The 25,527-nt window shown below is 38.9% G+C and overlaps 1 protein-coding gene across 10 annotated transcripts in view; it reads left to right on the top strand.

The window, feature by feature from the left end:
• MTHFD1L (methylenetetrahydrofolate dehydrogenase (NADP+ dependent) 1 like) overlaps positions 1 to 25,527 on the top strand; it is a 196,167-nt gene that overhangs the window by 88,406 nt on the left and 82,234 nt on the right. The gene's annotated exons all lie outside the window — the stretch shown is intronic.

The following is a 25,527-nucleotide window of genomic DNA, read 5'->3' as shown; positions in this document are numbered from 1 at the left end:
GTGTCAGGGAGGCCTTCTGCATGCATTCTAGCTGAAAGAGCACCCGCCCCCCCACAGCACCCCCATCCTCTGTGCTGCTCCACTAGACATGCAGGCATTTGTGTGAACACTGTCTGTCTCTCCACTGAATATAAATCCTTTAAGGAACTGTGTCTTTGGCCCTTTTGTTCACTGCTATATTCTGAGTAAATATCTAGTAAATGACTCCCCAGTTCAAAGAGCTCCATGGAGCTGGGGAGCATCCAGTAATCTTCCACCTCAGAAGTATAAAAATTACAAACATGCATTCTAAGGACAGCCCTGGTTCAGATACCAGCTCTGTTCCGTATCAGCTGTGACTTTGAATGAGTTATGTAGCCCAGTGTGTTCTCAAACTCAGCATAGCCATTCCCTCTTTTTATACCAAACACTTGACTATCGTCAATAAAACTCAGGTACTATAACCTTCTACAGGTAATTTCAAAACACAATGTAATGTGTTAGTTGTGATATAAAACTATTTTATGGTAACATGATATGTATTTCAGTATGTATTTATTAGGAAAACTACTTCGACTACACTAAAAGATATTCTGAGTAGTGCTTGCACATACACAAGAATTCGTTCACAGGACAGCCACAAGTGCAGAAGGATTAGGCGTGTTTTCGGCACCTCACATGTCACAAGTGGTTATCGGCATTGGTGATGCGATGTTCTGCCAAAGTGAACGTCTCTTGGCAAAGTTCCAAAGAAAACAAAGTTAACTTTCCTTCAGTTTGCGCTCTTGTTTGCATTCCTTAAAAATGATAGCTATTGATAGCTTGATTTGGAGTTTTTATGTAAAACAGATTGTGGGGAGGGCTGTAAGGTCATATAATCACAATCATGTCTTCCAACTACGAGAGTGGAAGGAAAGTCAGGTGGGGCAGGGGACAGATCTTTGTGGGACTGTCCTGCATGGTGCAAGGTCTCCAGTATCCTGGCCCCACCCACATCTTGAGGACCTGCTGTGTGCTGGGCATCCTACTGGGGACTTCCTCTGTGTTTTATGTATATGTTAATATGTCTTATACCAACCCTAGGACGCAGTTGCCATAATACACCCCATTTTACAGGTGAAGAAACTGAGTTAGTAGTTGCCCAAAGGCTAACAGCTAGTGCAAGGGGGGAGCAGAGATTTGAGTCTAAGCCCCGGCACCGAGCGTTTGCGCTTAGCACTGTGCTTTACTGCTTCCTAAATGTGCACTTTCGTTCTGTATCACCATTATCACATAGCCCTATGCTTAGCATGTAACCAGCACTAAATAAATGTTTTTTTAAATGAAAAGTTAATAATACACATCAGTTTACGGAATAACTTATCTACTGGTAAACATGTCTGGATTTCCTCTAGGCTTTTTATGGTAAACATTGGCATATTTGCCTGGTGGTTTTTTGAGGCAATAATTCATTAATTAAAAGAGTAGTTAAATAAGAAGAGTAAACAGTTTCGAAGGAGTTTTGAACTTCAGGAATGTCTAACCTGACCTTGACTGTTTCTTTGTGTGCCACAAAATGCAAATTTATTTTCAATGAGTTATCTAGCCTATCCCTACTTAGGACTTACGTGTATTCTAAATAATGTGCTCGTAATGTAGTTCTGCTTTCCATCATAAAACATGGAGTTAAAATAAGACCCCTGTCAAAACACTGTCTTGCAGGGATTAGTGCTGTGAAAGTTAATATAAAATGATTTTAAAATGCATAACCTTTTTGAGGATTAAAAATAAAAATGTCCACTATGCAGTGACTTTAAGTTTATATTGTTTGACTACTATCTTCCCCCATCTTGGCTGTGAACTTTTAGCCTGAGGATGCTGGGAAGAGTCCAGCTACCCTTACTTAATGTATAAATTGTAGTTTAGAAAATTGCAGTTACATGAGGTTGTTCTTAAGCTTTTAGCAATGTTTGATATAATTAAAATATTGCGCTGTTCTCACGCAAAGAAAACCTAGTAGAACTTTGAGTAAGGGATATAAGGAAGCTGACTGTCACTAAATGAGTAGTGTATTCTTGTGTGGAACTTTTTATATCTTTTTGGGGGAGGGGTGAGAAGATTGGATTTTTAGGGCTTTCTAAAAGTCTCAACCTCTTGCTAGCTTCAACCATAAATGTTCTTTTAGCCGTTAATGTTTTGATGTAAGTAACGTAAATTTTAAAAACTACCTGAAGTTTAAAAGAACTATGTCAAGTTACTAAGTGCTTGGTTATCCAGTTCAAAATAAAGCAGAGTAAAGAAGTAACTCTTTACTTGAAGAAAGAGGTATGTCAATGGAATGATAAAGACTTCATGCAATAGGAGAATTTAAACAGATTTGAAAAACAGAAACTAACAATCAGCATCATATTAAATATTGAAGTCCTAAATGTACACGAATGTATTCAGGCCATGACAAGAATACTTATGATGGGGCTTCCCTGGTGGCGCAGTGGTTGAGAGTCCGCCTGCCGATGCAGGGGACACAGGTTCGTGCCCCAGTCCGGGAAGATCCCACATGCCGCGAAGCGGCTAGGCCCGTGAGCCATGGCCGCTGAGCCTGCGCGTCCGGAGCCTGTGCTCCGCAGTGGCAGAGGCCACAGCAGTGAGAGGCCTGCGTACCGCAAAAAAAAAAAAAAAAAGAATACTTATGATGATCATCATCATTATTCATCATTATTCTGCAAGTATTAGCCAATGTAATAAAACAAGAACAATACAAAAGTATAAATATTAGGAAGTGATAAATTTTCCACTATTTATGTACAGTATGATTGTATAATAGAGAGTTCAAGACATTTATTTTAAGTAAATTGGTTGGTTGGTTATTTGGATGCAGTGTAAGTATGTAATAGTTTTTCTTTATATCAGCAATAAACAGATACTGTAAAAGGGGAAATATCCTATTTATATGTGTCCCCAAACTATAAAATACCTAGGGATAAATTTAATAAGAAACGAGCATATAGAAAGAAAACCATAAAATGTTATTGAAAGGCACAAAGCAGGACTCTTGTCTTTCAATAACTCTCTTGTTTTTTAAGGAACCTCCATACTGTTCTCCATAGTGGCTGTATCAATTTACATTCCCACCAACAGTGCAAGAGGGTTCCCTTTTCTCCACACCCTCTCCAGCATTTATTGTCTGTCGATCTTGTGATGATGGCCATTCTGACCGGTGTGAGGTGATACCTCATTGTAGTTTTGATTTGCATTTCTCTAATGATTAGTGATGTTGAGCATACTTTCATGTGTTTATTGGCAGTCTGTATATCTTCTTTGGGGAAATGTCTATTTAAGTCTCCTGCCCATGTTTGGATTGGGTTGTTTGTTTTTTTGATATTGAGCTGCAGGAGCTGCTTGTATATTTTGGAGATTAATCCTCTGTCAGTTGCTTCGTTTGCAAATATTTTCTCATTTCTGAGGGTTGTCATTTTGTCTTGTTTATGGTTTCCTTTGCTGTGCAAAAGCTTTTGAGTTTAACTAGGTTCCATTTGTTTATTTTGTTTTTATTGTCATTACTCTAGGAGGTGGGTCAAAAAGGATCTTGCTTTGATTTATATCATAGAGTGTTCTGCCTGTGTTTTCCTCTAAGAGATTTATACTGTCTGGCCTTACATTTATACTGTCTGGCCTTACATACATTATACATGTCTGGCCTTACATTTATACTGTCTGGCCTTACATACATTATACATGTCTGGCCTTACATTACATGTCTTTAATCCATTTTGAGTTTATTTTTCTGTATGGTGTTAAGGAGTGTTCTAATTTCATTCTTTTACATGTAGCTGTCCAGTTTTCCCAGCACCACTTACTGAAGAGGCTGTCTTTGCTCCATTGTATATTCTGGCCTCTTTTGTCATAGATTAGGTGACCATATGTGCATGGGTTTATCTCTGGGGTTTCTATCCTGTTCCATTGATTTATATTTCTGTTTTTGTGCCAGTACCATACTGTCTTGATTACTGTAGCTTTGTAGTATAGTCTGAAGTCAGGGAGCCTGATTCTTCCAGTGCTGTTTTTTTTTTTTCTTTTCTCAAGATTGCTTTTGCTATTCAAGGTCTTTTGTGTCTCCATACAAATTGTAAGATTTTTGGTTCTAGTTCTATGAAAAATGTCATTGGTAATTTGATGAGGATTGCACTGAATCTGTAGATTGCTTTGGGTAGTGTAGTCATTTTCACAGTATTGAGTCTTCCTATCCAAGAATGTGATATATCTCTCCATCTGTTTGTGTCATCTTTGATTTCTTTCATCGGTATCTTATAGTTTTCTGCATACAGTCTTTTGCCTCCTTAGGTAGGTTTATTCCTAGGTATTTTATTCTTTTTGTTGCAATTGTAAATTGGATTATTTCCTTAATTTCTCTTTCTGATCTTTTGTTGTTGTTAGTGTGTAGGAATGCACGAGATTTCTGTGTATTAATTTTTTATCCTGCAACTTTACTAAATTCATTGATTAGCTCTAGTAGTTTACTGGTGGCATCTTTAGTATTTTCTATGTAAAGTATCATGTCATCTGCAAACAGTGACAGTTTTACTTCTTTGCCAATTTGGATTCCTTTTATTTCTTTTTCTTCTCTGATTGCCACGGCTAGGACTTCCAAAAATAAGTTGAATAAAAGTGGCGAGAGTGGACCCCCTTGTCTTGTTCCTGATCTTAGAGGAAACGGTCTCAGTTTTTCACCTTTGAGAATAATGTTTGCTATGTGTTTGTCATATATGGCCTTTATTCTGTTGAGGTAGTTTCCCTGTATTCTCACTTTCTGGAGAGTTTTAATCATAAATGGGTGTTGAATTTTGTCAGAAGCTTTTTCTGCATCTATTGAAATGATCATATGGTTTTTATTCTTCAATATGTTAATATGGTGTATCACATTGATTGATTTGCATATATTGAAGAATCCTTGCATCCCTGGGATAAATCCCACTTGATCATAGTGTATGATCCTTTTAATGTGCTGTTGGATTCAATTTGGTAGTATTTTGTTGAGGATTTTTGCATCTATGTTCATCAGTGATATTGGCCTGTAGTTTTCTTTTTTCGTGGTATCCTTGTCTGGTTTTGGTATCAGGGTGATGGTGGCCTCGTAGAATGAGTCTGGGAGTGTTCCCACCTCTGCAATTTTTTGGAAGAGTTTGAGAAGGATAGGTGTTAGCTCTTCTCTAAATGTTTGATAGAATTCACCTGTGAAGCCATCTGGTCCTGGACTTTTGTTTGTTGGAAGATTTTTAATCATAGTTTCAATTTCATTACTTGTGATTTGTCTGTTCATATTTTCTATTTTTTCCTGGTTCAGTCTTGGAAGGTTATACCTTTCTAACAATTTGTCCATTTCTTCCAGGTTGTCCATTTTATTGGCATAGAGTTGTTTGTAGTAATCTCTTATGATCCTTTGTATTTTTGTGGTTTCAGTTGTAACTTCTTTTTCATTTCTAATTTTATTGATTTGAGTCCTCTCCCTTTTTTCTTGATGAATCTGGCTAAAGGTTTATCAATTTTGTTTATCTTCTCAAAGAGCCAGCTTTTATTTTTATTGATCTGTGCTATTGTTTTTTTCATTTCTATTTCATTCATTTCTGCTCTGATCTTTATGATTTCTTTCCTTCTACTAACTTTGGGTTTTGTTTGTTCTTCTTTCTCTAGTTGCTTTGAGTGTAAGCTTAGGTTGTTTATTTGAGGTTTTTCTTGTTTCTTGAGGTAGGATTGTATTGCTATATACTTCCCTATTAGAACTGCTTTTGCTGCATCTCATAGATTTTGGGTTGTCATGTTTTCCTACACATATGCCATGTTCTTGAATGGGAATAGTCAGTGTTATCATCATTCCTCTGTCAAACTAACATGTAAATTACTATAAAACTACTGTGCTATATATCATACCATATTATGGTATAGCACAGTAATTATGTTGGGGAAGGAAAAAATTTCCCTCTACCCTTGCAGGTTTTTCTGGCTGGCCTAATAGTTACATTTACATGAGACAGATTAACAGGAGAAAAACCAAATTTAATCATGTACGTACAGGGAATCAGAACATGAGAGATTCCAAAGACAGTCAGGTAAAATGAAGCATATATGTCATCCTGGACTAAGGAGAAGGCTGTAGAGTCTGGGACTTCATAGGTTATGAAGGCAATTCACAGGAAGATGAAAAAGCAAATGTTTGGTAAGCAAATGTTTCCTTGATTATGCAGAGACAGTGGGACACAAAGAGGACTTTGATCTCCAGGCCCTGCCGAGTACCCCCCGACCTACACCTGACCCATATTCTTTGTAGGTGTCTCTGGTGAACGTGCTGTTCCTGGATCAAGCCCTTTATCTAAATTCTTTCAGGCAGTTAAGGAGGAAGTAAAAAGAAAGAATTCCTGAGTCTTCTGTTTCTTAAGAATAATCAACATAAAATAATCCTCATGTCAAAGAGACACATTCTGGGGTGGAAAATTTCGCTCTCCTATGGTTACTGTAAAAATAGAGGAAGATGAGCTTCATCGTTAAATCAAGAGCAACATTTGTTTAGATTCTAAAAGAATAAATGACGAGGATAGATAAGAAAAAAATTTAAAGAACAATGATGGATGATTTACTTAACTCTAGATATCAAAACAAGATAATACTGCCATAACAATAGAGGAAAAAACAAAGAAAACTGATATCAAAGGAATACCTGTGTCCTTAATTAGACTTACTCCATTATATGTAGATATTAATAATTTGATAAAGGTAACATTTGAAATCAGTGGCCAGTGGATGTATCACTCATTAAATGATGTTCAGACATTTGACTATTAATTTTTTTTTTTCCATCCAGCCACACTAGTCTTCTTGCTCTTCCCCAAACACACTGGGTGCTTCCACCTCAGGATCTTTGCACTGGCTCTTCTCTCTGCCTGGAGCACTCTTTTTTTTTTTTTTTTGGCTGCCCCACACAGCATGCGGGATCTTAGTTCCCTGACCAGGGATCAAACCCGTGCTTCCTGCAGTGGAAGCGTGGAGTCTTAACCACTAGACCGCCAGGGAAGTCCCCTGACTATTAATTTTTAAACATAAACTTTAGAGTCCTTCATCACAATTTATTCCGAATAAAGATGGATTAAATTTTAACGTGAACGTTAAAACATAAAACTTCAAGAAAAAAAGCAAAAAGTATGGTATTATTGGTGTAACATCAAGGTTATTAAAAAGAATAGATGTATATAGAACATGGAAAGAAGTTCACAATACATAATGTAAAAGAAATTACGCTGCCAAACAATATTTATAATGTATTTCTTGCATTTTAAAATTATGAAATAAATATATACCTGCAATTAAAAGGTATGAAAGAAGTATATCAAATGATTACTTTTATTCATCTGTGGGAAATGGGGTCATGGTGACCTTCACTGTATTCTTTATGTATTTTGGTATTCTTGAAATTTTCACAATTAGTGTGCATTACTTTTGTGATTTTTTTAAAAAAGGAAAAATTGATTTAAAATCTGAAGTTATTTGACACGCAGAGTTAGGGAGAAATGGTTTTTAGGCAGAGTGCACAGAACAAACAAATGTGGATGGGAAAGAGTTGGTGGGTTCTGAGGACAGTTTAGCTGGAGTATAAGACGTGGCAGAGATGAATTTCATGGTTAGATCAGGTCATTTGGAGGGGAACAAATGCCGATCTGAAATGTTATGCTTTCAATTACTGGTAGAGATAAATGGACAATTCTTCAGTAGTGGTTCCATTAAGACTCCCTTGAGAAGATGGCGTTTGAGGGAGGTTTTGAAAAAAGTTTAAGATCTAATCCAGTAAAAGGGGACAGAGGGGAGAAAGATCAGTATGTGTTCAAGGAATCACCGGGAGTTCATCCAGCTCAGCGATATGGCAGAGAAAACAGACTGGACGTATATTTTCAACGTCCTTAAAGGTCACGGAGAAGAGCATACAGTTTCTGATCCATGAGAACTTCCGGAATGATTTTGTAGTGTTACTGTTATCAGGACTCCACTGGAAGATGGGGTTTCTTTCCAAACTACCCCTTTCCCATCAGGTAAGACAGTCCACCTTCCTGAAGAGAATGAGTGAGGGGAAGGAGAGGCCAAAGGGTTTATCTAACTGGCCCCTTCCCCAGTAAAGGACTCGGTTAGCAGTTACAGATGTGGGTCCTTCACAGCCAGCAGCACTACTTCTGGGTATTTCCACAAGGAAGGAGCTCAGAAATACAATGTTGAGTGAAAAAGCAGCTCGTGGAATTGTAAATACAGTCTCACACACTTAAAAAACATACAAACAGCACTGTATTTTGTTTATGCCTTTGGACATGTGCAGAAGAATGAAAACATGACCCGCATAAGCACCAAGTTAATATGAATTGCTGACCGTGAGAGGAAGGGAAGGAGCTGAACTGGTACCCGTGCACGAGGATAGCCTTCAGCTCTGTCTGTGCTGTGTTACTTCTTTGTAAAAGGAAAATAAGCAGTTGTGGCAAAACGTTAATGTTTGTTATTTATGCAAGGCGGGGGAGGAATATAGGTTGGAATTTAGGAGACAGGCTGAGGCTAGAGGCGTAGATTGGCAGTTGTCATTAGTATGTGGTCAAGTCTTTACTTATTTTAGAGCTAAATCTGGATGCTAACGGTCATGTTTAGTGGGTCAGGGCCTTTACGTTACTTTCTAGCAGGAGTGATGGTGGTATATAGCCATCCATGCTCTTCCATTTCCCTTGATAATGGGAATGGTAGAGATGTGGACAGTAGATGACCTGAGGGATCAGACAGCCTGAGCCCCGGCGAGACTTTCTCTCTACAAACTCAATGTGGAGAAGTGAAGAGATTTCTCAGAGGTTGCCCTTGTAGCCTGCTGTCCAGAGGCAGTGAGGATGGCTTATTCATCCACTAAAAACTCCTTCTTGCCCACTGAGATGTTCAGTTATGTCCTAAAGAATGAGAGGGTTTTTTTTTAATTTTTATTTTTCATATATTCAAGTGTTCATGCACACAAACATACTGAATTTTAGACACCAGCGATGAGTACCTTCTTTTGATTGCCCTCTACCCCAGCCCACCTCAGTCTAGTTTAGTCCTTTTTTGTTTGTTTTATAAAAGTGCATGAATGTTTTGGTCGACTAGATTGTTTCTACTTTTTAGGGTCAGGCAATAGTTTAATAATAAATTCTAAAAATATTTAAAACAACTATGAAAATAGTTTTTTTTTGCCTTCAAAGAACACTTCTTTGTTTAGCACGTACACAGAGGAGATAGAATTTAGAGTGGGAACAGTTCTTAAAGTCAGATGAACAGGAAACCCTCTTGAGACCTACCGTGTGTCCTCTTCTACCGCAAACTGATGTACCGGTTTCTGCTGTCTTGATTAAAATCTGTGTCTGGAGCTTTCGATTAGACTCTCTCTCACTTACCTTCAGTGACATAGCTTTGAGGCATCTATCAAAGAGTTACAGCCACTCTCAGCCTCAGAAATCTTAACTTTTTCATCAGCAAAACTTTGAGCAAATCTCACATCTTTTCTAAATTAGAAATGTAACCTTGTCTTTAGTCCCAGAGTTACTGTTGTGCAGAGAAAGAAAACACTGCATAACATTCAAATTATGTGCAAACTGAAATGACAGAAATGAAAAATGCTATCACGTTTCTAAGTAGGCTTTATTTTCACAAAGGAATCAGCTAGGATTAGGTTCACCCACACATAACAACAATAGTGAAAAAAGTGGCCCAAAGCAAATATAAGTTTATTTCTCTGCCATGTAAAAGAAATCCAGGGTAGACAGTCTCGACTGGTATGTCATCTACTCAATCATCAGGGTGTGCCTAGTAGCCCAGGATGGTTGCACAGGCCCCAGCCATCACATCTGTAACCCAGCCAGCAAGAAGGAGAATGAAAGGCATATCACCTTTTCTAGAGCCTTACTGAAGTCATACAACACTTCTGTTTACATCTCATTAACAACCTTGGTCTCATAGCCATACCTAGCTGCAAGAGAAGCTACAACATTTTCTGATTCTGTATGGGCTCCTTTAAATAGAAAGGTGAGGTTAGCATGACATAGTTCAAGAGGTTTTCCCAGACTCAGAATCAAGTTAATGCCAAGTCATCCATGTCACTATACCTCACTCTCTCTCTCTTGTGTGTGTGTGTGTGTGTGTGTGTGTGTGTGTATGTGTGACAATATCTGCCAGGGTTTAGAGAGAGGAGACCTTTGACTTCTTTGACTTCTCTACACAAACATGCTTAGGATTATCTTCTAAATCAGCCAAACCAAAGGGCCCACTTTCATTCTTAAGTAAATCAAAGATTAGTTTTTTCTTGTGTGATGCAAATAATCTTATTTCTATTATTGGTACTTAACCCAAGTTGGACCCCACTTCTAGATATAAGGCCAGTCTGGGGACATACCAAGAGCAGGAGAAAGAAACAGGGGTGGCAAATGAAGGTTTGTTCTTTGTTTATACAAAATAAGAATGATACCAAACTTTAGTATCAACTCCTTCTGCACATAGGGATGGGGTAGAGGTGCAGAGGTAGGAACATGAGAATTATTCCTGACGCTTTGTTACCTTTCCCTTATAAACTGTGTTTACTTGGACATCTCAAGGGCATGTTCCGTGGTCAACAGTACAGAGAGATTCAAGGACATAAATAACAGCGAACACGGTTAAAAGTGCCTGATATATTTTCTCCTTCACATCAGATTTTTCAGTAATCAGTAATATGTTTCTGCTCATATATATTCATTTTATAGACGGAAAGGATTATTTTTTAAATAAGCCAAGGAAAAAATATGCTCATCCCTCCTTTCGGGGCAATTATCTTTACTTTCAGCTTTTTAGACTTGTAAGTAGGAATTGCCTTTTCAGTGAGTTCTCATTTGTTCTGTTAAATCGAATCCTTTCAAGATCTTGTACCACTGGACAGGCAGGGGGGCTTGTCTGTTGCTAGTGACCAGGTCAGACACACTGAAGAAAACATGGAAAGAAGGACCATGGAGACCATTTCTGCCCAAAAGAGCCACTGGATCAGTGAGAGTAACATTGCATCTGTGCCTCTAAATGTACTGGTAATGGCTGATAACACTGAGGTTAAGGTCGTCATTCCTTTAAGCTACCTGTGCCGTTTGTCCCAATGCTGAGCAGAGTGGGACCAGGTCTGGATAATCATTAAATTGATCTTGTGAGAAACCAGTGGGGCTAGACATGACTGTAAAACCAGCCGGTCTGTCTCCCTTCCTAGATAAGAAATCTGCAGAGTCTGGGCCAGTGACTCTTGAATGTTTTGACTGAAACCCAGAGCATAAAGTACACTTTATATCACAAAATGCATGTGCACACGTGCACACACGTGTGCAAAAATGGAATCAGTGTCTTATGAAACAAGACTACTTTCTCTTATCATATGTCATGTATCCTAATATTTCCTATCCTATTTCTTCTTTTTTTTTTAAATTCTTGTTGCAACCCAGTAAGTTGATTATGTAAAACACTAATGGGTCTCTACCTTCAGTTCAAAAATTCCTGCCCTGCCTGCTTTTATTTAGTTAAATACGTTGTAGAATCTTCCAGCTTTCAAGTTTAGAATGTTTTCCTTCCATCTTAGTTTCTTTTTCTATAATAGAAGTTGTCATACTAGGAATGTTGGTAGATTTAATTTGTTTCCAAACTCAGGAATCTTGGTTTCTCTTGCCGGGTTTCTTGCAGTCGCAGAAGAAGCTAATATAGTTTTTTGGATGTTGTTTTTTCCCCCTGGGAACCTTTGAGATTAAACGTATTTACCTTTTGACATTTATGCTTTTTTCCTCCTTGGCTTGGTTTTCATCAACTGCTCGATGAAAAATGTTCTATTTCATCTTTCCATTACTTTAAATTAAGACATGTTGTTAGCAGAGACTTTCAGAATTTGTTTCAAGTTATTTTCCTAGTGTCCGGTTTTTAGGAGCTGCAAGAGAACAGCTCTGCCCCAAGCAGTCACCCAAAATCCAGGCCCTTGGCCAGAACTTTGGGGTACCACAGTTGGCTAAAAATGGAAGGGTTAAAACCCTGGTCGAAGCAATGACATTGTACAGGTGCTCATGATCTGTACAAGAAGTTGGCATCTTTGGGTAATGAATTTATGAATTTAATTCAGTTGGATTTTTATAGAGGAGGTAAAAAGTAACATGTATAATTTAATTTTCATCTAAACATTTTTTTCAAAATCAAATTTCACTTTGGTCAAAATCATTTTACAAAACAAGATGTATAACGATGGGTTCAAATAACAGGAACCAGTGTCTGTACCTAATTAATTCTCTGGAAGAAGGATTCTGGATCCTGATACCAAAGTACATCTAAGTGGCATTACTGGTATTTTTGAAGTTTTTATTACTACCCAAAACAGATAGTTCATATGGACCTATGTTCTTTTTATACTTTCCTTATCTTCTCTTTCCTTTTCTCCTAATAAATCCCCTGTAACCTTCTCATGCTTCTATACGACTACCAAACTTCCCCTAATGTGGGTAAGCACTGCCATCACCAAAAAGGTAAGAAAGAGGAAAGGCACGTGTTAATATTAATATTTTTTTCTTTTTTAATTGGTTTCTTTTTCCTGTGCCTAGTTGAATCTGTATACTTGATGAAAATTTGACCCTAAGACATTTAATAAAACCGAAGAGCAGGGGGGCTTCCCTGGTGGCGCAGTGGTTGAGAATCTGCCTGCCAATGCAGGGGACACGGGTTCGAGCCCTGGTCTGGGAAGATCCCACATGCCGCGGAGCCACTAGGCCCGTGCGCCACAACTGCTGAGCCTGCGCGTCTGGAGCCTGTGCTCCGCAACAAGAGAGGCCGCGATAGTGAGAGGCCCGCGCACCACGATTAAGAGTGGCCCCCGCTCGCCGCAATTAGAGAAAGCCCTTGCCCAGAAACGAAGACCCAAAACAGCCAAAAATAAATACATTTTTTAAAAAAAGAAAAAAAAAACCTAAGAGCAAAGACAAGTCCGAAAGAGCAGAAAGGATTTCATTTTTTTTTAGAATTTCATAGTCTTAAGTTGGATCCTTAAAATTAATACGTTCTAAATCAAGTCCCCCCACACTTTTTTTTCCAACTGTAGTAATAATACAGAGCTTCCCCTGTCATTTATTGATTCATCCTGGTTTACTTAGTCTCCTTCTAGTCGTTGAAAAAATAATTAAAATCCTCGAAGGCCAGCAGCCTACCTTGAGCTGCAATTCAGAGTTTATGTGCTTCTGTGACTCTGAACTCCACTTGCCCTGAGTTTATCTGTAGACAGCTGCAGCGGAGTAGACATGTTTACATAGGGTAGAAAAAGGCAGTTTGAAGAGTCCAGTTTCCATTCCTTTAGCATTATTCAGGAATTATAGCCCACAGTGCTTCAGAATGAAGCCTGGTCCGGCATCCACCTTACTTCCTCCTGTACAAAGGTTTTGTTTTCATTTCTGATTTGTCGTGAGAAAGTTAAGTGCTAACTGAATGAAAGCTACGGTTTTATTTCTCCCTCTGTTTACTAGAAATTCTTTTGAGGATTAAGTTAGCAAAATCTGCCCTGTGCAGACATACTTCTTATCTCAACCTATTTTGAGCTAAACTGATTGCAAAGGCTAGTTCTTCTGTGAGCCCTCTAACAGTCCATAAATTCAAGTTCATGTCCCAAAGTAATGGGGATTCACTATGTTGTGTATTTGATATGTATGTTGCTTGCATGTATCATGGAGAGAAAAATTATTACCATTATAAAGTGGCTGTGAAATCTGAAAATTCTAATCTTCTGAGTACACATGGAGTAAACCCTTAGTGACACAGCAAGGTGGAAGTTCAGTTTGCTGTGACAGTGACAATATTCAGGTGTCTCAAGTAGCCAGAAACTCAGGGACAACTCTTAGTGCCTCAGTTTAACTCTATCCCAGAGCCTAAGGAGGGTTTTCCCCAGTGTAAAAGCAAAAACGAGAATTTCAGATCTGAAGTATTTGTTGCCTTTTCTCCCACCGTGGTGTGCAATTTGGAAAGGAAAACCCAAACAAGAGAGTTGGGGGGCTGGTCATTTCCCCAGCCAGTGCTGGAGGGTGGACGCCTGGCTTGGAGGAGGCTGGGAAGACCCATCTTGGGATCTGACTCATCCAGTGAAAGGTGGTAAAATACCGCCTGACTCCCAGAATACCATCTGGTTCTCAGGAGGCCAGATTGCAGAGCAAGTGTTCTCTACCTGTGACCTGTTTCTGCTGGTGTTGGATACCAAACCCAGATGGAGCTGGTCCTTGACAGCTCTTTCTTTTTCACCAGTATACTGCCCGCCACTGCCCAGAACTCAGCACTGTAGGCTGAGAACTGGGAAAGGATGAGATTCATTATCCCTAAATGAATTGCTCTAAGAGAGAAAAGAACTTTCTGAATTGAGAGAGAGAGAGAGAGAGAGAATGGAAGGAAGGAGGGAGAGAGGGGAAGGAAGGGAGGGAAGAAATACAATAGAGAAGAAGACTGCAGATTACTTTCTTTTATCACAGCAGGGCCACATTGCAATTAGAAAACAAGTCTGGGGTTCAGGAAAAGAATCTAGAGCTACATCTTAGATATCAAATTACTATTGACGTATAAGGTGTTGAGATTTACATCTTGGTACACAACTTGCCAAGCGGCTGAGTTAAAGAAATGCTGCAGGATCAGTTATACATGGACGGGGCAAGATGGAGTAGGGGCCTAGCCTGCAGTCAGATGGACCATGATTTCCATCCAAGCTCTATCGCCTTCTCACTGTTTGATCTTGGGAAAAAAATCATTTAAACTTGTACATCTTTAACTTCATAATCTGTAAGCAGAGGATGAAGGCGATAAAAAGTGAAATGAGATGGAGAATGTCTAGTGCATTGCCGGGCACACAGGCATGTCAGTAAATGTCAACGTCTGTGCCTCTCCCCAAGCCCCAGTTTCTATTTGAATAGCTTTTCCCCATCATACATGTTTGTTCTTAGTAGTAAGACAGGTCATTGCCATCACCCGTGTTGTCCTGTATTCCTCGCTTCCTTACGAAGTTGGTGCACCTGTGAGACACTACTTTTCATCACCGGGAACTGCCGTGTTGTAGTAAACACATCGTTGACACAGCGCATCAGACGTTGCTGAGTGGAGTTTTTACTCCTATTTCAGGGTCTCATGGGACATACGGTTCTCGTTAGCATAATCTTGTACAGTGTTTTGTTCCGATGCAGCAAATGCATTTGTAACGTTCTCAGGAAGAGGGTCTAGAAAGTACAAGGCTCCTTTGTCCTGCTTGAGCTAGAGCAGGGTGTCTACCTCTTTGGGCATTTTGGGTAGATAATTCTAGGTGGGTTTTTGTTGTCGTTGTTGTTGTTGTTTTTAAGCGGGTGTGCGTCTGTCCTCTGCATTCTAGGATGTTTAGCAGTATCCCTGGCTCCTACTTACTAGATGCCAGTTACGATAACCAAAAGTGACTCCAGATATGGACAGCTGTCCCTAGTTGAGAACGACTGAACTGCACTTAAGATTGTGATTCCATAGAAATGGGTTCAATAAACGAACTAACCCATGAGATCATCTAGAAGTAGTCGTCAAAGAGAGTTGATTCCAATTTGCCTACATACTGATAGATAAATAAACATTTTAAAGTACCAAAGGGAATTCAAGCAGGAAAACAATGAAAAGAAAGGTTAGAAAGATGTTCCTTTGTTATTAGGTAATGAATGAATCTTTCTCATCTTTGTCTTGTTAAAAATGTGCTGGCAGCCCCGTTTGCTCACTGTGTGAAGACAGGGGCACATTGATAAATGCTTAGATGCCTTGCAGGGTCATAGAGGTTCAGTAATTACTGAATGAGAAGAAACAAAGGTTTTTCCTAAATCCTGGGGTGTATATGTTTAATCAAGAGTGCTTTTGGGCAGAATGGCAGAGAGTATGTAATATAGAAAGGAGCGCTCTGGGCCGGGCATCAGAGGGACCTGAGACAGCATAGCAGGTTCTTCACTGTCATCTCAAGAAGGGAGCTTACCTGGCACATAGGAGCCCTGAAGAGGTTAGAGTATGTTATCCCTAAAGGTCCCTCATAGCTCTAGAATTTTATGAACCCATGGCTTATAGGGCCTGCCTATGATGTCATGACGTTAATGTTTTGTTTTTTTTTTTAAGGTAGCAGATCAGTGATTACTCTAAAATCTGAGTCCTAATCATCACTGCAACTTCTCTGTGTATAGCAAGTTGGGGATGTGATAGCATAACTTCAATATAAAAATCATTCTCTCTGCCTTATTGAAGAATTTCATAGATAGCAAGTGTGCCTGTCAGTAGTGGCTTTTTTGTTGTTATTGTTTCTGTTCAGTTTGTACCATGGGCCTCGGGGTGTCCTAGCAGATCAGCATAGAGAGCCAGCCACCCAGTTGTCCAGTATTGGTTTTTACCCAGAGCTCTGTTTCCTGCGCAGGTTACTAAGAGTATTTGTCCCAATAGTCCCTTTCCAGAGCAGACCCACTGACAGTTCCTTTCTGAGCAGATTATGGGTTTTGAAGTTTGAATCAAGCCAGGCTACAGAATCCCTATCTACGAGCTCCTGTGCTCACACGGAGTATCAGTCAGCATTTCCTGTTTCCATTCACGCTGTAAGTTGAAGAGCTGTAAACAACCCCGTCGCCCCGACCCCCCCCCCCCGCCAAAAAAATGAGATTGCCAAGACAAATAATTCTCGTGGCACGGGTAGTTTCTCGCAAACCTTCTAAAACGTGCAGCACGCAGAAGTCCACATTACGTGCTCTTCAGGCTTGCTAAATCATAGTAAACGTACTTGCTTCGCGACTCAAGACCAAGTCTGTACTACAATCCACATGAAATAATTCCTTCTCCCGTATCTGTTTTAAAATTTATAGAGAGCAGCCAAGACAGTAAGGGAACAAATTGCTTATTTCAGGTCACTAGGAAAACTTAACTTACGGGTTTTCGATGTCGACCAGTCCCAGGATTTGCCTAGGAACTGGGACTCGCCCCCTTATCACAACCAGACACTGTCCCCCTTGCCCGTGGGACTAAGACACAGACACACAGCACTGCACGGTGTCCATGTTGGAGTTAGTTCTTGTTGATGACGCCGTATTAAGTGGTCCGTCCTTTCGGAATTCCTGACCCACCAGCATACCTGCTGTTTTCCCTAACAGTCTGGTATTTGAAAACAAATAAAAATACGTGCAGTATTTTCCAAACAGCTTTCAACGGATGAGAATCTGGCACTTCCTCCTGTTTTCTTCCTATTGTTTGCCTCCATATTTCCCTTGCATTTGGAAGCCACGGTCCTAGACCTTTATTACTGCATCCTGTTTCCTTCCCTAACTGAAGTTCTCTTTGTTACTGTGCTTCCTCCCTCCCAACATGAAATTAATCTTGTCTAGCTTATGTAGACATTTGAGGTGGTCTATCTTTTTCAGATATGACCTTTATAGCTCTTATTAAAATGGTTTTGGTATTTTAAGAAAAAAGAAGATATGATAGGGAGCTGTAAGAAAACTATTAATTGTTTAAATTCTATTTTATGTATATGTCTATCTACCTTTCCCTGTTGAATAAGAGCTGGCTCCCTCTCTGATAGTTTCTTCTTTTCTTTGTTAATTCACTCATTTTTTTTTGCACTTGGTACTAGAGATACAAAGGTGAAGGAGATGTGGCCCCGGCCCTCCACATGGCAGATGACACGTACGTCTAATTAGGATGCTACATGCAGAGATGGATGTGGGCCCCGTGGAGCAACAAACCGGAGGGCTAGGGGGGCAGAAGGGGTAGCTTCCTCTGCCTGAGAAGTTCAGAGCAAGCTTCCAGGAAATGAGACATCTGAGCTAAGGCTTTAAGGGAGAGGGGAGAGAAGAACATTCCAGATGGGAGAAGAGTGGTGAGGATGCCAAATCACATGCTTCGTGTGGGCTCTCCTGGAAGTGGTATTACTGAAACACGAAATTTGAGGCAGAGGGTGAGGAAAGTGAAGGTAGTTACATTAGGGTGGCCTTTGGTTTTATGTTAGGGATCTTGGGAGTTTTTCCTTTGGCAGCACTGAGCTGATGAAGGTAGGAGAACTTGGTAACTATATGTGAAGGCTGAGGAAGGGAAGAGTTCAGGTTTTTTAAAGAGAATTTGAGCATGCAACTTTTGCAAGGGAATTACACGTTTATAAATAAAATGTGTTATTAATATATTAATAACACAATAAAACAAGTGTTTTGAAACTTTCTACTCCCTTTTGTTTGGTTTGGAGGTATATACGTTAATTCAGTGCCTACTATGTGCCTTGCAGTGTAATAGGGGAGCTTCAAGTGGACATGTGCATCAGGTTGGAAAGACTAGGGATCACTTGATCAAACCCCATTATGTGAAATGTACATAATAGTCTACTTCTAACTATAGGGTGACATTAAACAGTTTTTAAAATATCATAACATAGCTACATCGCTTGTTCAAAGGAAATGTAGTAAAGGGGAGGAAAATGACTTGTAGCTATGTTCATTCCAAATTGAATACTTTCAAAGGAATGTTTTTCAACTTGTCAAAAGCATATCAACAGTCATAAAAAAATTTTATACCCTCTGGCACCATACTCTCACCCTTGGGAATTTATTCCAAGAATATAATTTGAAAGAGGTTAAAGCCCGTATGCACAGCTATTTTGCAGCATTGTTTATATTGGAAACAACCCAAACATCTAATAACAGGGGGAACAATTTTGCAAATCTCGGTACATCAACAACAAAATTATAAGTTCCCACTTATAATTTTTGGAAGTTTGTAGTACAGCAAGAAAACCCTGATAATTTTAAAGTAAAAGAGCAGACTACAAAATTCTACCTATTCGTTAAAAATTATATAGGAATATGAGGTATTAAAAGGAAACCATTGGGCTTCCCTTGGTGGCGCAGTGGTTGAGAGTCTGCCTGCTGATGCAGGGGACACGGGTTCGTGCCCCGGTTTGGGAGGATCCCACATGCCGCAGAGCGGCTGGGCCCGTGCGTCCGGAGCCTGTGCTCCACAACGGGAGAGGCCACAGCAGTGAGAGGCCCGCATACCACAAAAAAAGTTAAAAAAATAAATAAATAAAAGGAAACTATAAAGAATTAGGACAACTACTTGACTAAAAAAGTCAAAAAGAGTCTGAAATTATGGGTAATGTTTTATTTTTCTTTTCTTTTTTTTTTGAATGTTATTTTATTTATTTTTTTACATGGCATATTCTTATTAGTCATCAGTTTTATACACATCAGTGTACACATGTCAATCCCAATCGCCCAATTCATCACACCACCATCCCCACCCCCCTGCCGCTTTCCCCCCTTGGTGTCCATACTTTTGTTCTCTACAACTGTGTCTCAACTTCTGTCCTGCAAACCAGTTCACCTGTACCATTTTTCTAGGTTCCACATATATGTGTTAATATACGATATTTGTTTTTCTCTTTCTGACTTACTTCACTCTGTATGACAGTCTCTAGATCCACCCACATCTCTACAAATGACCCAATTTCATTCCTTTTTATGGCTGAGTAATATTCCATTGTATATACGTACCACATCTTTATCCATTCGTCTGTTGATGGGCATTTAGGTTGCTTCCATGACCTGGCTATTGTAAATTGTGCTGCAATGAACATTGGGGTGCATGTGTTTTTTGAGTTATGGTTTTCTCTGGGTATATGCCCAGTAGTGGGATTCTTAGGTCATATGGTAATTCTGTTTTTAGTTTTATACTGTTCTCCATAGTGGCTGTATCAATTTACATTCTCACCAACAATACAAGAGGGTTCCCTTTTCTCCACACCCCCTCCAGCATTTGTTGTTTGTAGATTTTCTGATGATGCCCATTCTAACTGGTGTGAGGTGATACCTCATTGTAGTTTTGATTTACATTTCTCTAATAATTAGTGATGTTGAGCAGCTTTTCATGTGCTTCTTGGCCATCTGTATGTCTTCTTTGGAGAAATGTCTATTTAGGTCTTTTGCCCATTTTTGGATTGGGTTGTGTGTTTCTTTAATATTGAGCTGCATGAGCTATTTATATATTTTGGAGATTAATTCTTTGTTTATTCGTTTGCAGATATTTTCTCCCATTTTGAGGGTTGTCTTTTCATCTTGTTTATGGTTTTCATTGCTGTGCAAAGCATTTAGGTTTCATTAGGTCCCAATTGTTTATTTTTGTTTTTATTTCCATTACTCTAGGAGATGGATCAAAAAAGATCTTGCAAAAAAAAAAAAAAACAAAAGATCTTGCTGTGATTTATGTCAAAGAATGTTCTTCCTGTGTTTTCCTCTAAGAGTTTTATACTCTCCAGACTTACATTTAGGTCTCTAATCCATTTTGAGTTTATTTTTGTGTATGGTGTTAGGGAGTGTTCTAATTTCATTCTTTTATATGTAGCTGTCCAGTTTTCCCAGCACCACTTATTGAAGAGACTGTCTTTTCTCCATTGTATATCCTTGCCTCCTTTGTCATCAGTTGACCGTAGGTGCGTGGGTTCATCTCTGGGCTTTCTATCTTGTTTCATTGATAGATGTTTCTGTTTTTGTGCCAGTACCATATTGCCTTGATTACTGTAGCTTTGTAGTATAGTCTGAAGTCAGCGAGTCTGATTCCTCAGGCTCCGTTTTTTTCCCGTCAAGACTGCTTTGCCTATTCAGGGTCTATTGTATCACTGTACAAATTTTAAGATTTTTTGTTCTAGTTCTGTAAAACATGCCATTGGTAATTTGATAGGGATTGCATTAAATCTATAGATTGCTTTGAGTAGTGTAGTCATTTTCACAGTATTTTTTTTTTTTTTTTTATGGTACGTGGGCTTCTCGCTGTTGTGGCCTCCCCCGTTGCGGAGCACAGGCTCCGGACGCGCAGGCCCAGCGGCCATGGCTCACGGGCCTAGCCACTCTGCGGCATGTGGGATCTTCCCGGACTGGGGCACAAACCCGTGTCCCCGGCCTCGGCAGGCGGACTCCAAACCACTGCGCCACCAGGGAAGCCCTCATTTTCACAGTATTGATTCTTCCAATCCAAGAACATGGTATATCTCTCCATCTGTTGGTATCATCTTTAATTTCTTTCATCAGTGTCTTACAGTTTTCTGCATACAGGTCTTTTGTCTCCCTAGGTAGGTTTTTTCCTAGGTATTTTATTCTTTTTCTTGCAGTGGTAAATGGGAGCGTTTCCTTAATTTCTGTTTCAGGGTTTTCATCATTAGTATATAGGAATGCAAGAGATTTCTGTGCATTAATTTTGTATCCTGCAACTTTACCAAATTCGTTGATTAGCTCTAGTAGTTTTCTGATGGCATTTTTAGGATTCTCTATGTATAGTATCATGTCATCTGCAAATAGTGAGAGTTTTACTTCTTCTTTTTTAATTTGGTTTCCTTATTTTTCTTTTGCTTCTCTGATTGCTGTGGCTAGGACTTCCAAAACTATGTTGAATAATAGTGGTGAGAGTGGACATCCTTGTCGTGTTCCTGATCTTAGAGGAAATGCTTTCAGTTTTTCACCATTCAGCATGATGTTTGCTGTGGGTTTGTCGTATATGGCCTTTATTATGTCGAGGTAGGTTCTGTCTATGCCCACTTTCTGGAGAGTTTTTATCATAAATGGGTATTGAATTTTGTCAAAAGCTTTTTCTGCATCTATTGAGATGATCATATGGTTTTTATTCTTCAATTTGTTAATATGGTGTATCACATTGATTGATTTGCGTATATTGAAGAATCCTTTTATCCCTGGGATAAATCCCACTTGATCATGGTGTATGATCCTTTTAAAGTGTTGTTGGATTCTGTTTGCTAGTATTTTGTTGAGGATTTTTGCATCTATATTCATTAGTCATATTGGTCTGTAACTTTATTTTTTTGTAGTATCTTTTTCTGGTTTTGGTATCAGGGTGATGGTGGCCTCTTAGAATGAGTTGGGGTGTGTTCCTTCCTCTGCAATTTTTTGGAAGAGTTTGAGAAGGATGGGTGTTAGCTCTTCTCTAAACGTTTGATACAATTCACCTGTGAAGCCATCTGGTCCTGGACTTTTGTTTGTTGGAAGATGTTTAATCACAGTTTCAATTTCGTTGCTTGTGATTTGTCTGTTCTTATTTTCTCTTTCTTCCTGGTTCAGTCTTGAGAGGTTATACCTTTCTAAGAATTTGTCCATTTCTTCCAGGTTGTCCATTTTATTGGCATAGAGTTGCTTGTAGTAGTCTCTTAGGATGCTTTGTATTTCTGTGGTGTCTGTTGTAACTTCTCCTTTTTCATTTTTAATTTTATTGATTTGATCCTATCCCTCTTTTTCTTGATAAGTCTGACTGATGGTTTATCGATTTTGTTTATCTTCTCAAAGAACCAGCTTTCAGTTTTATTGATCTTTGCTGTTGTTTTCTTTGTTTCTATTTCATTTATTTCTGCTCTGATCTTTATGTTTTCTTTCCTTCTGCTAACTTTGGGTTTTGTTTGTTCTTCTTTCTCTAGTTCCTTTAGGTGTAAGGATAGATTGTTTATTTGAGGTGTTTCTTGTTTCTTGAGGTAGGCTTGTATAGCTATAAGCTTCCACTTAGAACTGCTTTTGCTGCCTCCTATAGGTTTTGGATCCTCGTGTTTTCATTGTCATTTGTCTAGGTATTTTTTGATTTCCTCTTTGATTTCTTCAGTGATCACTTGGTTATTTAGTAACGTATTGTTCAGCCTCCATGTGTTTGTGTTTTTAATGCTTTTTTCCCCTGTAATTCATTTCTAATCTCATAGTGTTGTGGTCAGAAAAGATGCTTGATATGATTTCAATTTTCTTAAATTTACTGGGGCTTGATTTGTGACACAAGATGTGATCTATCCAGGAGAATGTTCGGAGCGCACTTGAGAAGAAAGTGTAATCTGCTGTTTTTGGATGGAGTGTCCTGTACATATCAGTTAAATGTATCTGGTGTATTGTGACATTTAAAGCTTGTGTTTCCTTATTAATTTTCATTTTGTATGATCTGTCCATTGTTGTAAGTGAGGTGTTAATGTCCCCTGCTATTACTGTGTTACTGTCAATTTCCTCTTTTACAGCTGTTAGCGTTTGCCTTATGTATTGAGGTGCTCCTATGTTGGATGCATATATATTTACAATTGTTATATCTTCTTCTTGGGTTGATCCCTTGATCATTATGTAGTGTCCTTCCTTGCCTCTTGTAACATTCTTTATTTTAAAGTCTATTTTATCTGATATGAGTATTGCTACTCCAGCTTTGTTTTGATTTCCATTTGCATGGAATATCTTTTTCCATCCCCTCACTTTCAGTCTGTATGTGTCCCTAGGTCTGAAGTGGGTCTCTTGTAGACGGTGTATATATGGGTCTTGTTTTTGTATGCATTCAGCTAGTCTGTGTCTTTTGGTTGGAGCATTTAATCCATTCACGTTAAGGTAATTATTGAGCTGTATGTTCCTCTGACCATTTTCTTAATCGTTCTGGGTTTGTTTTTGTAGGTCCTTTTCTTCTTTTGTGTTTCCCTCGTAGAGAAATTCCTTTAGCTTTTGTTGTAGAGCTGGTTTGGTGGTGCTCAATTCTCTTAGCTTTTGCTTGTCTGGAAAGCTTTTGATTTCTCCATCCAATCTGAATGAGATCCTTTCCAGGTAGAGTAATCTTGGTTGTAGGTTCTTCCCTTTCATCACTTTAAATATGTCATGCCACTCCCTTCTGGCTTGTAGAGTTTCTGCTGAGAAATCAGCTGTTAACCTTATGGAAGCTCCCTTGTATGTTATTTGTCGTTTTTCCCTTGCTGCTTTCAGTAATTTTTCTTTGTCTTTAATTTTTGCCAATTTGATTATTGTGTGTCTCAGCATGTTTCTCCTTGGGTTGATCCTGTATGGGACTCTCTGCGCTTCCTGGACTTGGGTGGCTATTTCCTTTCCCATGTTAGGGAAGTTTTCGACTATAATCTCTTCAAATATTTTCTCGGGTCCTTTGTCTCTCTCTTCTCCTTCTGGGACCCCTATAATGCAAATGTTGTTGCATTTAATGTTGTCCCAGAGGTCTCTTAGGCTGTCTGCATTTCTTTTCATTCTTTTTTCTTTATCTGTTCTGCAGCAGTGAATTCCACCATTCTGTCTTCCAGGTCACTTATCCGTTCTTCTGCCTCAGTTATTCTATTGATTCCTTCTTGTATTTTTCATTTCACTTATTGTATTGTTCATCTCTGTTTGTTTGTTCTTTAATTCTTCTAGGTCTTTGTTAACATTTCTTGCATCTTCTCGATCTTTGCCTCCATTGTTTTTCTGAGTTCCTGGATCATCTTCACTATCATTATTCTGAATTCTTTTTCTGGAAGGTTGCCTATCTCCACTTCATTTAGTTGTTTTTCTGGGTTTTTATCTTGTTCCTTCATCTGGTACATAGCCCTCTGCCTTTTCATCTTGTCTATCTTTCTATGAATGTGGTTTTTGTTCCACAGGCTGCAGGATTGTAGTTCTTGCTTCTGTCTGTCTGCCCTCTCTGTTTTTCTTTTCTTAATTTTTGTTAAAATGTGTATATTCAGTGAATGCTGGGGACAAAATCCTCATTTATTCACATGTTAAATGGTTTCTATTTTATCTTAGTAATTTTTTTTTTACTGCCTCTTCCTCTTTCTGCCATAAACTATGGCCTTGGTTGTACTGTAAGTATGTAGTGCATATTCCATAAATATTTAATTTCTATTCCATTAATAGTATTCCTTCCCTAGAGCAGTGTGCTTCTCAAATTTTAATGGGCATTCATCTCACTAAGGGATCTTGTCAAAATGCTGGTTCTGATTCAATAGTTCTGGGATAGAGCCCAAGAGTCTGCATTTCTAATAAACCCCCAGGGGCTGGTGATGTGGCTGGTCCAGAGCTCTGCTTTGTGTATGAAGATACTGCTGCTTACCCAGTGTCAGGAGGATTATCTTGGAAGGCAGTGTTGGATAGTCCCCCTGCTATAGCCATAACTGCCTTAGTAACACTTTTAGCAATTTAGGGGCAGGGGAAAGGATGGTTAAAGATGAGTGTCCTCTGTGGTTATGAAGTAAAGATACCATCTTATGGTCAAGCCTGATAATCAACCTCCTTAAACGGCTCAACTAACTTCAATTTTGTTCATCAATAGACATGGGCAGATGGAATAAAAATAAGTGATTCTGTATGTATCTTACAAAGAGTAAGGAAAGATCTTCTGTACTAATCATACTAGCAATGTTCTTTGACACATTTTGGAACCTGATCAAAAAGTTGAAAATACCATCTGTGTTAAGAAAAGCTTTGCCTTGACCTTCTATACTGGAAGAAAAATCTTGGCCATGGCAATGAATCCTTAAGGAATAGTGGTGTGAAGCAGAGTAGAGAGTTATCTTTTTATGGAATGTAAGGAAGTAGGACATTTTCTAAAACCATGGAAACGTCTTTTTACCTTTGTATATGAACAGGATGCAGTGGTGTGTAGTAACCTTGAACGTGGAGGAAAATTTGTCATCCTTTGAATTTGAACCACATCAATGATTGTCAAAACCTACTGTTGTTTTTAGAAGATAATAGCAAGTTTCAAACTTGATTCTCC

This window comes from Lagenorhynchus albirostris, chromosome 12, assembly GCF_949774975.1.
Source record: "Lagenorhynchus albirostris chromosome 12, mLagAlb1.1, whole genome shotgun sequence".
Taxonomy (NCBI): domain Eukaryota; kingdom Metazoa; phylum Chordata; class Mammalia; order Artiodactyla; family Delphinidae; genus Lagenorhynchus; species Lagenorhynchus albirostris.
This window is presented reverse-complemented; position numbering and strand designations above follow the sequence as displayed.